Raw genomic sequence first — 13,475 nt, 5'->3', positions numbered from 1 at the left:
CTAGAACGTTACAATCTAATAAGAAACGAAAACGGAATAGCGGGCGCCAGCTAGTATTGCACTGAAAGAAAAGTCTTGTTAATACATTTATTTTATTGATTTACGATAGGAAAAATTAAAAATATACTTATAATGTATTATAAAAAGTAACTAAAATTATTAATCAATTGAGTATTTAAACAACGGGCAAAACCGCAAGAAACATCGAGTATAAATAATAAATTGAAAGTGAATACGTGTACGAAATTATAAAGAGACCACATAAATAATATTCTCACAACCGCTAACTATATGCGACGTGACATCAGGCACACTTGACAGCGTATCCGCAACGTGTCAGCAACTACAAGTTCAATTCCCGCACGTAACAAATATTTCCTTTTGCCATAAATATAACGTACTGTTAAAGTTCAGCTATAATGTCTTTCCGACATGTCTACCTGGATATTGCTTTAGAGTACGTGTCTATTCAATGTTGACAATAATCTTCAAACTGCCTAGTCTTTTAAAATTTAACGTGGAATTCTAATTATAAATCTTTTTCTTTTAGTATAATACTAATTACAGTTTAATATGGATATCTACTTTTTAACCAAATTCCAAAAGAAGGAGGAAGCTCTCAATTCGATTGTATTTATTTTAAGTATGTTAACTCAGAGCTTTTGACTGGGTGGACCGATTTCTATGTTTAAGTACTTTTCAAGCTATATCTCATAATACGTATTTTCTTGACTTTTTTTAGGTGACCTAAGTTATATTATACCGCATAACTTGTCTCTTTGTGTACTGATTTTGATGATTCTTGTTTTAATCGAAAGTTAATGTTTGTCTTATCCAAAATGAGACCAGAGTTCCATTTGAATTTTATCGAAATCTGATGACTACTTTTTGAGTAATCTTTGATAATGAATAATAAGATTTCCGGTGTAGGCTGGATGAGGATTGCGGAAAACCGGAATGTCTGTCGCGAACTTGGGGAGGCCTATATCCAGCTGTGGACTGCAATAGGCTGAGCTGACTGACTGACTGATTAAATATTAATTTTAAAAGCAACGTTCATTTGTTTTTAAAATATTAAAAAATTAAATCTGCTAATTTATTATTGGTAATTGTTTTGAACTTGACTTTGGTAATGAGTATTTACTGGACTATTTTTTCGTCTACCTACGTTGTATTGTCGATGTAATTGAAGTCGGTTTTTTTTCGTTTGTGAGCGAAGTCAATTATTAATTGAAGTTAGTCTAATGCTAATATGAACTACTAATGGTTTATCAAATAAAAAAATAATAATAACAATAACAAAGAATATATAAAATAAAGTTAATATTTAAACGTACGTTAATTAGCATACAAGTTCGTTTCAAACTTAGCATTGTCTGCCGCTGACATATCTGTACTGTGTACAGTCGTAGACAAAGACTAAATACTAAAAAGACTCGAAAATCATCCCGGCTCTTTGAAACAGACTCTTAAATTTCGACCGGAGAACCGTAAGAGACAACCGATCATGAATTTTAATGTACCCTCGCTACCGTTCCACCTTATCCCGTTGAAAAGAGAAAAGTAACAGCCGGTACATGCGAAATCAGAACGACAGAAAAAAAAAAAACGTAAAAAACTTACCGCAAGAGCATGAATTAAAACTATCAGTGGACTTACGTCTTCCTACTTTTATGCCGTTATTCTGTGACTGTACCTAATTTGGCGCCCAACGAGGGACCCGTTCCAAGTTGTAACAACTTTAAGCAAATTAAAACTTCCACGGTGACTACTGCTCTCTTAGTCTGTTCCGTTGAAATATTAACTCTTTATGAGTACGTAGTGTACTTTTGGAATTTCGATGTGCCCGCAGATTCGAGTCGTTAGTTTAAAATTTAATACGGATCCCCGTTCGGAGCTGAAGTAAGTTTGGTCGTCTTTATGAATTAGATCGGTTGTGGAATGGAATGGTTTGTGGTTGTCAGTAAATTGTCATGTCAAGAAGGTCATGGAGAGAGTAATGTGCAAGGAACTCGTTTCTGTCGAAAATAACTATTACAGCGCGAGAGAAAATATTTTTGCTTTTATTGGCTATAAAAATTCTTCAACGATACTATTTATTTGAAAAGGATGAAACGTCCCATCTAATGTCTATACTAATAGTCAAAATGTATATAAAAATCGATTATTGTTTTTTTTTTGCTGCTAAATATATTATTTTTTAGTGTCTTTGTTTTATGGTTGTGATTTTTGCTATTTACATATTAAATATATTATTTTGACTAGCACTTTGATACAGCTTGTGACCCTGTTTCTGCTCCGCGGTTTGCGGGTTCGATTCCCACCTGAGTCTGGGTGTAATATTTGTATACATATATATTTATATATATTTATATATGAAACTTGCTAATTCTGTGGGCTATGTCGGTTACTTTCGTTCTCTCGCGGATAGTCTCATTTCTAATCCTATCTTTGAGAGAAACCCCAAGTATAGCCCGTTCCATTACACTTACATTCATTTTCATCACATATTTATAAAAATATTATGATGGCATGAAATGTAATAAAATTAAGTACTTAATAGAAGTAACCAACAAAGCCTTCTACTATACAAACATATATATAATTTGAAGAAGAAATTGAACTTTGATTTACTTCTAATAAGACATATATTAATTAAACAATAAATCAACGTTTACTAAACATGGTTATGTCGCATTGAGCTATCAAGTTAATCCATATGATTGGAGGAATTACGTGGATTAGCGTATTGTGAATCATTAGTGACGATCAATAAATATTTGACAGGTTAGACGAGAGTAACAATAATAGAAGTTATGATTGGTTATTATGATTATGATATCAACAATCAAATAGTTAACAATAAAATACCTAATGTTATTACTCTGGTGTTTTTCTTAAAAATTCTATTGAGGTTTTATTCTCGATCATACCGATTAATTTTCTTCGTAGCTTATCTATCCTACGTGATATTGACGAAATTATCAGCGCTATTTTGGTATTACTCAAAATCAAAATTAAAAATTACTCTATTCATATGAGTTTCAGAAGCACATCGTCATTCGAAAATCTAAATTTATATTTATTTTAATTAATTATAGTTAAAAACGAAATTACCACAAATTCGGAATGTAGACTCTACAGAGAGAAGAATTGGCAAGGAACTCCGCTGTTACTCTAAAAAAAATGTGTTTTAATATAAAATTTGTAATATCTTGTATGAAATACAGCACATCATTGATTATTAATCCTGAACCGAATAATATGCTTTAGCTATTAATCCCTTTTTAGTACAAACTTTAAATTTTTTTCTCTCGCAATTGCGAAATCATCTGTGGGATTTTATTATACATGCGAATACCAAGAAAGTAAACTTAGAGTTAGAATTTTTTCAATCATTTTGGTTTTTTTACTTTGGTTATTACGACTTATATCAAAACAATCGATATTCTTGTGTGAATATATAATATACCTTATGAAAAAAAAATCCGCAGGGAGATATGAGCTCTATTATCATAAATGCCGCGAATAGTCCTTATTGCAAAATAAATACAGTCTCAATACCTGTAGCATTAATCCACAGTAACATATCGTAAGACGTAACACTATGCAAATAGCTAAAATATATTAAACGCGCAGTAGCGTCGGTCAATTGACGAACTTTTCTAACTGCGAAAGCTGTGATTAGTTATTTATTTTCATTGTACCGAATGATATTCCTCTTTTGTTGGAGATTGTCTGTAAGAGGCGCGATTAGTGATAAGGCCTTTGAACTTTTTTAAAAGTTATATCTCTCTCTACGAAGGAAGAGAATCTGAGTTTAATACACCACGCTCTTCTATTGCGGGTCGGAGGATATATTCCCTACTGTGAGTAAAGATTCGCTTCAGCCTGTAATATCCCACTATTGGGCATAGGCCTCTTTCTCCATGTAGGAGAAGGATCAGAGCTTAATCCACCACGCTGCTCCAATGCGGGTTGGCGGATATATTCCCTACTATGAGTAAAGATTGCTAGCAGATATTTATGATAACAACCGGAACCGATAGCTGAATGTGCTCTACGAGGCACCGTGGGGAGACCCACAAGGATAGATATTCAAACCGAAAAAAAAAATATTTGTACAGTGTCATCGTTTTAAGCTAACACACCACTACTCCAGAGCGGAGTTTAGATTGAATGCTTGTCTTCTTCTTGAAGTGCCATCTTCTCACGAAGTTCGGCGATCATTTTGACAACTTGTACCCTTGATACCGCAGCCCTGAATAACGAACGGATGCTTTTCCCAAACCATTGGCGTAGATTTTTTAGCCAAGATGTTCTTCTACGACCCACACTGCGCATGCCTTGGATATTGCCCTGGATAATAAGTCGAATCAGCTGGTATTTAGAGCTTCTCATGATGTAGCCGAAGTATTCAAGCTTTATTTTCTTAACCGCGTACACAACTTCCGCTTTCTTCTTCACACGACTTAGCACAGTTACGAATGCTTATAATGCTTATAAATTTGTTTATATAATAATAAATAGGTAAATATTTACAACATAAACACACAGTCCTGTTCCTAAAGTAAGCAACTTAATGCTTGTGTTATAGGCAACAGCCGACTGGTATAGCTACATATTTTTTTTTCGATAAACATACATATCAATAATACATATATAAATAAATATATTTATTACACCCAGACTCGAGGTGGGAATCGAACCTACAGCCCCCGGAGCAGAAAGCAGGGTCACTACAAACTGCGCCAAAGGGCTAGTGTATGTACAGCAAAAGCTACTTCAGAACTGAAATAAGTGTTGACAATGAAAACAATGTTTAATGTAAATATTTTCGGTAAGAGCCTAAATAAAAATAAATATTAATTTCATTTAATAATGTAAAAAACTTTACAGTTTTTATCGTAAACAGCTTTAATATCGCATGCCATAAATACTTACTCAAGTTACTTAACAGTTATTGAAATTATAATTTATAAACATTAAAGATTTAAAGGTTTAGTTTTGATAAATGTATGAAGAACAATAAACGAAGCCGGCTTGAAAAGCTTAATACATTAGAAAAGTACAAAACTCACTTAATCAACTCACTTTGGGAACCTTGGAACTACGCAAAGTTGGATCCGAAAAATTCAATCGAATTCACAAAATAGTAATTTGCAAACTAAATAATATTATTTACGATTCACGAGCTCGAATAAGCTTTTTATATTCTACGTTACGATATTAGTATTTGGTGTCAAATACTATAGAGAAAAAGTGATGTAAATTTGGAATGAAAATACATCACTGTTTACATATGTATTTCTTTTTTACAAACAAAGTTAATACTTACAGCGGTAAAAAAAGTTCTTAAGCTAGTAGTTTTAACTGAGGTAGGGCACAGCAGGAATTTCCTGCTCAAAATATGGATCAGCCCGACTGGGGTAGTACCTCGACCTTACAGAAGACCACAGCTAAATAATACTGTTTTCAAGCAGTATTGTCTTCCTGTTGGTGAGTAAGGTGATCAGAGCTCCTGGGGGGATTGGGGATTGGGTCGGCAACGCGCTTTCGATGCTTCTGGTATTGCAGGCGTCTATACATAAGCTACAGTAATCTCTTACCATCAGGTGAGCCGTACGCTTGTTTGCCGACCTAGTGATATAAAAAAAAAAATAGTAAAAGGCAGCAAACAAGCATACTTGTCCGCGTGATGCTATCGCAGCCTATTGACACCTGCAAAACCATGGACATTGCGAGCGGGTTGATGATTAAAGTCTCAGTCCTCCAAAGGAGCTCTGGCTACCTACTAACCACAAGAATACCATTTTAGGGCAGTGTTATTTAACCTTGTTCTTTTGTTGGGTGTAAGTATATTTTTGATTGATTGGTCTAAGGGTTTTTATGTGCCAGTAAAGCACATTTGTTTCTGCCAAAGTCATGTACAATGGAGAAAGCACGAAGAAGTATATTTTTAAGCATATTTTTAACTCGGACAATTATTACAAATTAGAAAAATTATACGGTATAATTTTAAAGATATCGTATCGTATATTGTAAAGTACACTCGTAGTTCAAAGTATCGCAATAAATTGAAATATTTTGCTCGCAATAAACTCACTGAATAGACGCGAGCAATAACAGCTAACGTCACGGCAGTTAGGAGTTTTTATTTGGAAATTAATTCTTTACGTTCATAATGTTGCCATCTTTCAAATAAATTGTTTTCCACTTTTAGTTCTTATTCAGTCACGAATGTTGGCAAAATGGGAAATTGTTTGTTCTTGAATTAATTAAGCGTATTGTGCACCTATATTGAGTGCATGTAACATGATTTGGCGTTACACATTATAGACTAGCGGGTGACCAAAACAAACGATCTGATTCGGTGAAAAGCGGACTATTAACGGCCTGTGGATTAGTGTTGATATGTTGGCGTTGTGTTTGGAAGACGTCGATTGACTGTTGCTATAAAAATGTGTTGGCTGGATTGTGTTGAATTTAGTGTTAGTAGATACGTGTAAATGTGGCTGAAGCGTTTGTTTGATGATTTTGGAAAATTGAAGATTTTTTTTAGTTTTAAACCAAATCATGTTTTAAATCATCTATTTGCATATTATTTAAAGTGTGTATTATTACTTTCTACTGATCGTATTAGATATTATACCTAGCTATAAAATTGTTCTATCAAAAATATAATGACACATTTTTATTGTTCTTTTCAGCCTCGAGTGCCTTTTGACAAATTTTTCAAATATTTTGCTTAGGATTTAGCTGTTTATGACCGCTTATAATCACTCTGAATGTATATGCTTTGAGCTTGGAGATCAAACTAACGGCTCAATCAGTAGTTGACGCATTATGCAAATTACTAAGACTTAACTGTTTGTTTAACATAACTATAAGTGTCCGTAGCTTCAAACAATATCTGTTATCGATCTATTTTGATATAGATATATATTTCATCAATTTACTAGCAGGATATATGTCTGATTTTATATTGATTGCGCATAGTATTGGCAGTTTTTAGAAGAGTCACTGTCGATTTATTTTTGGTTCCTCTCAGCTATATAGTTGAACAACTCCAATGCTTCAGCTTGTAATATGCCACTGCTGGGCATAGGCCTCTTTCCCCATGTAGGAGAAGGATCAGAGTTTAATCCACCAAGCTGCTCCAATGCAGGTTTGCGGATATATTCCCTACTATGAGAACGATTGCTATCAGGTGGACATGAAACAACCGGGACCGACGCCTTAACGTGCTCTTCGAGGTTGGGAGACCCAAAAGGACTGCACAAACACCCAGACCACGGCAAACACTTGTATGACCAATACAAATGTTTGTAATGTTCGGGGATCGAACCCGCAACCGACAGCACAACAGGTACAATCCATGGCTGTAACCGTTGCACCAACACGGCATCTAACAACAATGCGTCTAACAGAATTATTTTCAATAGATATGTTTTATTATGATGTTATGCAGCAGTTGAACATCAACCGTTGGCAACAATGTGTGTCATCACTGAATGGTCACAATAAAATGAAAATAGCACGCACCATCTATCGAAATGGAATCGGGTTGACTTTAGAGGTACACATAGTTTCCTTAGAAGTGGTTGAAAGTCAAAATTTAAATTTATGTGTAATGCGTATTTCGATTTTATTTTTTCTATTTGTGTTAGTAGGTATACTTTACTATTTCGCAAATATTTTAACGTAGGTATTTAATACATTAGTTTGAAATTACAGACTTTATATTTCCTTAGTAGTAGTCCAAAGTTACTTAAAATGCGGAATGTACGGACATCTTTAAACGTAGGGCTCATCTTAAGCTGGAGTTATATTATGTCTTGTAGGCTTAGTGAAAGATAGTGAAATCGCGAAGAAAGTCACGAATACAGCTGATATTTATTTAAAACATGCTCATAATTATAAATTATGTAGAATTATCTTAATTTGAAATTTCGAACTGAAGTCCTTTGTGACAATAATGGTAACATTCTGTTTCCAATTCAAGCCGTGGTAGTCGACAGTAGACCTATAGTGTATTTTCCAGACATGATGCTTTCACGTTAAAATTTACACCGGGGGATTGACTGCCCTAACAGATGCTACCAATGGGGTAATATAGATTAAATCACGGCTCTCTCTCGATCTCGAAACGTTTATTTATCGTTCCGATTATCGTGATGGAGATGTTACAACTTTGACGATACAACGTACCGATTTATCGGGGAATTTGAAGATAAACGGTAAAGGAATACTGTTACAATACTGTACAAAATATTTTATAAGGAATGCTGTTACAGTACTATACAGAATACTTTTTTTACTATATATATGTACATATAAACAGACATATTTCTTCAGATCATCTTCTTTTGGCGCGATAGGAAAAAATGAAGAGTATATTTACCTGATGCGCGCGCACACCGTCACAAAAAATATTACTCTGAAATTAGCTAGCCAATGAAGTATAACTTCTTACATGCGTACATAAGTACACACACTTTTTTAAATTGAGGTTTTTCTTATGACTATTTTGTTTAAAATAAGGAGCAGCCTAATTAGGAAAGCATTACCTTTAAAAAGATTATTAGTACTCATCAGCGGTGTTGACTTCCCGTGGTAATAAGAGGTCATTGGATTATTCTGTGTAGACGGTAGGAGTAAGGTTGGCAATACCCTCGTAATGTTGTCGTTGCAGGAGTCTATAGGCTACGTTGTTCATTTATGTGTAGCATGTATTACCGTACACCATTTTACCACACTAAAAGACAGAGACTACATTTATGAGTAACTTTCTTATAAAAATAGTCATCTTTAGAGGTATCAATTATTATGAAATTTCACAACGCTTAAAAAGAATTAAATATTATAGGATGTAGCAGATAAAGCTATGACGAATCAGTGAAAGGGTAATCACTCAATCATTCGTTCAATACATAATCTCCAACTAAGCATTACATCGATCCAGACGACAGCAAACAAATTGAATCATTCACGCACCGAAATTGGTGTAAATTTTTAAATCGTCGACTTCGTACACAAAATAAACAGCACTTTTTGTATTTGAACCGAAAATTACACAAATACAACAAATTGTAATTGATATCTGATAGATATTTACAAATTAAAATTTTAAAAGTGATTATTATTTTTAAAACTGACCACCGATTCGGAATGTATATTCTGTAGGGAATAATCGTCAAGAAATTACGCAGTTACTCTTTTAAAATTAATATATAAACTGTGTTTTAGTACAAAATTCGTAATATCCTCACATGAAATACAGCGTCAGCAGTGCAGCGTATACAGTAATTTGAAAATAAATGAAGAAATTGAGATTAAAATGAACTGTCTTACATTACCGCCGTTGCCGTTACTTTAAAAATTGTACAAAAACGTGTAAATAAATATTTGGAAATGCGTATGAACGTATGATACACACGTACTTGTACATCTTAATTTAAAGTGTAATTACTTTTTACTTGTTTTTTTTTCTGGTCTAGCTTTTTCTTATGTTGTCTTTCTTTTTAATAATTATTTCTCTGTATAAAGACGTCGACATAAGAAATTTTCATCAAAATTTCGAACCAAAGTTCGATCGTGGCGCACAATATCCGTTGAATAATACCTACGAGCAATGATCGCGATCCCGGGTTCCCGGGATCCGGGAAACACGTTCCCGCTCTGCCGGCGCCTATAATTTGTGTAACGGTTTCAGTGATGCATAGAACAAATTATTTTGAAAGGAAATGGTAGCTCGTTTGTATAGTTTTTGTGATATATATTTTGATGTTTGTATTTTAGTTTTTGTACTTATTAGTTTTTTTACTTTATTGATAAAAAAAAAACGTGTAACAATATTATAGCAAATTAAAACGTAATGTTACGTCATGTTTGAAATATTTCCTTTATATAAGTTGTTTGTAAGAAAACACTATCAGTGATAAGACTGCCTTTGCACCTTTGCGTATTTCTTTCATGTACATTTGAACTGTGCGAGTATTAAATAAATACGATATTCCTAGAAAACATAATATGATTAATATTTATTATACATATTCATCATCATCATTATTACAGCCTATACAGTCCACTGCTGGACATAGGCCTCCACAAGTTTACGCCGAAAATAACGTGAACTCATGTGTTTTGCCCATAGTCACCACGCTGGGCAGGCGGGTTGGTGACCGCAGTACTGGCTTTCTCGCACCGAAGACGCTGCTGCTCGTCTTCGGCCTGTGTATTTCAAAGCCAGCAGTTGGATGGTTATCCCGCCATCGGTCGGCTTCTTAAGTTCCAAGGTGGCTGTGGAACCTTGTTATCCCTTAGTCGCCTCTTACGACACCCACGGGAAGAGAGGGGGTGGCTAAATTCTTTAGTGCCGTAGCCACATATGTATATTATATATATTATTCTACCAAAAATATAATGAAACAACTTTTTCGGATTTTATCGCGGTTTCTTAAGTTTCTTAGATTGTATTTTGATTTCGGATACTTAACAGCAACTATCTTTATGGGAGGACTACCAAAAATATCATCATCATCATCATCAACACAGCAGCCTTTCGCAGTCCACTTCTGGACATAGGCCCCAACAAGTTCACGCAAAAATGGCATGAACTCATGTGTTTTGCCTATAGTCACCACGCTGGGCAGGTGGGTTGGTGACCGCAGGGCTGGCTTTGTCGTCGACTGACGCTTTTATTGACGCTGCTTCCCGTGTTCGGCCTGTGTATTTCAAAGCCAACAGTTGGATGGTTATCCCGCCATCAGTCGGCTTCATTAGTTGCAAGGTAGTAGTGGAACTGTGTTATCCCTTGGTCGCTTCTTACGACACCCACGGGAAGAGAGGGGGTGGCTATATTCTTTGATGCCGTAACCACACAGCATAAATATGTTATTTTCAAACATGTTAAAATTATATCACTCCCTTATTCAACCAAAAATACACATTAAAAGAGGTTTGTTATAATTATCATAATGTAATCGGTCACCTCGACCCACAGACGTCACTTCGAAATCGCTGTTCTAAGGTATCGGGCCACTGTTTGCCGAGTCATGGTCGCAGGATTATTTGTGTAGCTTGATTTATAAAGGTTAGGTTTGTCGCGGGACGGTAGATTGGCCCCTATTACTGATAGTGTTGGCCGAGGGTCGGGACGGGGCTTAATCGAACTTTTATCGTAGCTTAGTAATTAGTCGAGTGCTCTGAGCTCGTATTGTTGTAGATGTCTTTATAATGTCTGGGTAGTGATGTGTGATTTATCGACAATGTGCTCGATTTTATTTATTTATTTTTTAATTATTATGTTTAACATTTAACATTAACGGCCAATTACTTTATTATCAATAGTACAGATTAAATAGATAATATGACATAAAATCCAAATTGTAAAATGTACAATAACATTTTAAGTAATTATTTGGGAAGTTAATACAATAATCCAATAAACGAATAGATATTTGTAGCGGTAAACATAAATTGATGAATAAAAATTATTATTTATTTACGGTTACACTCAATTAGAATAAACCGACTTACTTACTTGAGTTACTTAGTATATTTGAATAATTTATAATAAATAAAAGTACGCAGGGTAGTAAATTAAGCTTTTACAATTTGCTTATACATGAATATGCCTAAATTAACCTAAGGACACCTAGCAGTGGAGTGAACAGGCTGTACATAATGTATGCGTCATCTCTTAACGTCAATCAGAGCTTCAATCTAATCCGAACGGAAGACTCGTCAGAGGAATCTATGGGGACGTATCGACAAATGAGAACGATTTGAGAGATCAACCCCTTATTCGAAACGTTTGCGGAATTCCACTCAAATGTCAAACGGGTTGACATCGAGGAAACAAATCGATGATATTAAAATTTAATCTTTAATTGGAAAATAGCTTTTATTTTTTTTTTTAAAATATAGTTTTAGCAAAAATGTTATTGAATTTCTGTGACGTTAAAGAATAGAATTTTTTTTAAATTTTAAAATACTATTTAAGTAGTAACTATTTAAATAAAAAAATAAAATATATAAAATCGAGAATATCTATTAATTCATCCCATTGAAAAATTTGCTATGTTTCACGTTTAGACTTATATTCATTTCTATAAAATAATACTTTAAAAAAAATACTACTATTTTTGATCACTCTAACCAAATTTAGCAAAATATATACATAGTCAAAGAGTATGTACCTACAGAAGAACTTTATTTCACTGAACTGTGTAGTGAAATACATGTTGAATTCGGTTTCAAGGACAAATCTTGAATGAACATGTCCCAGTTTCCTTTTAAAAATACCACATGCAAAATTATCATTGGTATGCTAAGACAGAGGAAACCTGTAGGGACATAACGCGCTAATGAGCCCCGGGAAGAGGTCAAGGCTCGTTGTTACGTCTGAGGGGGATTTGCACCAATTCCCAGTCATATATTATGTACGTCATCATTGTTTGATCAAAAAGGGAGTTTTGTCACGTGTTGATTTTGTATTACAGCTCCAGCGAGTTTTACATTTGGGGTTATAATTGTAAGGAAGGCTTAAAGCTTTATAAAGTTAATGTTAAATAGTTAATTCAATTAGTATTCGTAGTAGGTATTAATTATAATTCATTTTGTTATCTATATATTTATTCGTGAAGCAAAACTTTGTATCCCTTTTTACGAAAATTGTGCGGACAGAGGAGTATGAAATTTGGCACACTTATAGTTTATATAGAGAAAGAGTGCAGGTTGCTAAATTTTTTTTTAAAGTTATGTATAAAAAATACATTAAACACACTACCATGTATTTGACACACACACACGTATGCATATTCTTTTGTTTATTATTATAGAAGTGTAGTCTTTGACAACAGAACTTTAATAATGTTCAAACTTATAAATTTAAATTAATTATGGTCGAATTTCGACCACTTGGCGACCACTTTAACATTGTATCAATGTATTAATATTGGACTAATAAAAGCACCCGCTTTGAGGATGAACCGCTGTGAGGAATGTCAAAGATTATAAATAGAGTGAAAAAGGCATTATCTCTCCTTTTCTGGATTTGGATGGATTTGGCATAACAATTGCAAACGCGTCCAACACTACAGTGTTGACAACGTGGTAATATAGGCTTGGATAACCTCAGCACAAAGTTCACTGACCTCGGTAAAGTTTCAAATCAGATTGACCCAAACATAATCAAGATAAATAATTGTGTTTGCTCGCAAACGAAAAAAAAACCGACTTCAATTACATCGACAAGTAATACAACGTAGATCGACGAAAAAATAGTCAAGCAACTACGCGTTATCAAAGATTACTCAAAAAGTAGTTATCAGATATTGATAAAATTTATATGTGACCACATGATAAACATCAGCTTTCGATTAAATTAAAAATTATCAAAATCGGTACACCCAGTAAAAAGTTATTACGGATTTTCGAGAGTTTCCCTCGATTTCTCTGGGATCCCATCA

Source organism: Melitaea cinxia, chromosome 9, assembly GCF_905220565.1.
Source record: "Melitaea cinxia chromosome 9, ilMelCinx1.1, whole genome shotgun sequence".
In the NCBI taxonomy this organism is placed as follows: Eukaryota; Metazoa; Arthropoda; class Insecta; order Lepidoptera; family Nymphalidae; genus Melitaea; species Melitaea cinxia.
The sequence above is the reverse complement of the archived record's forward strand: the minus strand, read 5'-3'. Positions refer to the sequence as shown.